This window comes from Triticum urartu, chromosome 1 (assembly GCF_003073215.2).
Source record: "Triticum urartu cultivar G1812 chromosome 1, Tu2.1, whole genome shotgun sequence".
Classification (NCBI taxonomy): Eukaryota; Viridiplantae; Streptophyta; class Magnoliopsida; order Poales; family Poaceae; genus Triticum; species Triticum urartu.
This window is the reverse complement of record NC_053022.1, coordinates 506,246,577-506,248,689: the sequence shown is the minus strand read 5'-3', so window position 1 is coordinate 506,248,689 and position 2,113 is coordinate 506,246,577. Positions and strand designations below refer to the sequence as shown.

General features: G+C 54.7%; 1 pseudogene; it reads right to left on the bottom strand.

Moving 5' to 3' along the window:
* Window positions 1–435: 435 nt before the first annotated feature.
* LOC125532991 lies at window positions 436–1,570 on the bottom strand (annotated as a pseudogene).
* Window positions 1,571–2,113: the final 543 nt, after the last annotated feature.

Below are 2,113 nucleotides of genomic sequence, written 5' to 3'. Positions count from 1 at the left end.
TTGCAAAACTTCGGACGAACTTGCGGTAATAACCAGCCAAGCCGAGGAACCCGCGGACCTCCTTGACATTTGTAGGCACGGGCCATTGCTGCACTGCAATGATGTTCTTGTTGTCAGTGCGAATGCCGTCACCACTGATCTCATGCCCCAGATATCTGAGTTGCGGACGGGCAAAGAAACACTTGCTGCATTTCACTTTCAAGTTGTGTTCTTGCAGACGCTGGAAAACTTGCCGCAGAAGCTGTATGTGAGTGTCCATATCGCGGCTGTGTACCAGGATATCATCGATGAAGACGAGCACTCTGTGGCGAACCAGTGGGTGTAACACGATGTGCATGCCTCCCTGGAAAGTTGCCCCCCCCCATGACGCCGTACGGCATGACCTTGAACTCGAAGTGCCCGTGATGGGTTTTGAACGCTGTTTTATGCTCATCCTCAGGCCACATACGAATCTGATGATATCCTGCCCCGCAGATCCAAACTGGTAAAGAGCTGCAATCCAGCCAGCTCATCGAGAAGCTCTTCTATCACTGGCAACGGGTAGCGATTCTTGATCGTAACTGCATTGAGATGCCGATAGTCCACACAAAAACGCCAAGTGAGATCCTTCTTTTGCACTAGCATAACTGGCGACGCGAAAGGGCTGGATCTGGGTTGGATAATCCCTTGAGCGAGCATCTCAGCGACCTGACGTTCCACTTCATCCTTCTGAGCTGGGTTGTGCCTGTACGGCCTGAGGTTGACTGGCCGCGCTCCGGGGACCAGCGGAATAGTGTGGTGAGCTAAAAGTTGGTGCATAATTTGCGTGAATTGCTCAACATATTCAGCCACCGTTCCAGTTTGCTTAAGCCTATTGAACTGTCGAAGAAGATTTTGAAATTCTTCCCGACCAAATTGGGTGCAAATTGCCGTGGCGAAATCGCCCCAATCCGGGTAGTGCAGGTGTGCTTGCGATGATTGGAGCCAAGTAAGTGCCCCTTCTGTGAAATACATGGCTGCACAACTGACCCATGCATCTGGACTAATCGTGCACACCCGAAAGTAGGCCTCGCATTTGAGACGCCAAGCCCTCGGGCCAGTCCCATCGAACAGAGGGAAATTGAAACGCGGTGGTGGTGGTAGGCGATGATATCCCCGGTCCCCTGAGAATGAGTGTTCCCCGTGATGGTAGGAGTCGTACATACCAGTGGCCGGAGGCAATCGCGGGGTCTGAGTTTCCCCCGACGATTTCCCCCGAAGATCTGTTGCGACGCCGTGGCTCTATGGCCCGTGATCTGGAACGGATCCGTGTTGTGGCAGCGGCGTCCACCAGGAGAGGAAGCAGGGGCGGCAGATCCGAGAGGCGGATCTGGGGCGGCGCCTCCTTCGTGGCCTTGTCTCCCTTGGGCGCCTGGGCGCCGATCTGGGTCCAGAGGCTGTCGACCTCCTATCGCAGCTCCTCCATGGATCGCTCGACGTCGGGCTTCCAGCTTTGTAGCTCAAGCACCACCGGCTGGAGGGCGTCGATCTTGGTCGTGAGCGCGGTGATAGCCGTGGTGAGGTCCGCCAACGCCTTGGTGTGGTCCTCCATGGCGGTCGCCTTCCCTCGGCGAGTCTGGATGATAGAGGGGAAACGCCCGGCCAGATTGGGGAATGGGAAGAAAAATTGGGCGGATCGGAATGGCTCTGATACCAATTGTTACGCTCCCGCTAGCAAATCACTCACAGATATGGTTCTGGTACACCGATTCACTCGCTAGCTAGGGTTCTTGAGAGAGAAGCAAGGGAAGGGAAAGGGGATCGGGGTAGGTAGCCGCCGCCTGGTACGGTACTCAATCGCCACCTCACGCAGGAGGGCTTGGCTTGCTTTTAACTCCGCCAGTGCTATCCCACACATGGGCCGGGTAGCGACTGTTGGGCTTGGGCTGTCGGCGCGCTCGTTCCAGCCCAACAGGAGCCTGTGTGGCCTTGGTCGATGGAGCCACCTTGCTCGAGGGCGTAACAACAGGCCATTCCCAAGTAAGTACCTCCTATTGAAAGGCGGGCATTTGGGACATACAAAAATACAAAAATAGGTACTACTTCTATCAGGATGAAACATTGCAAACATATATGATAATAGGTATTAAAAATA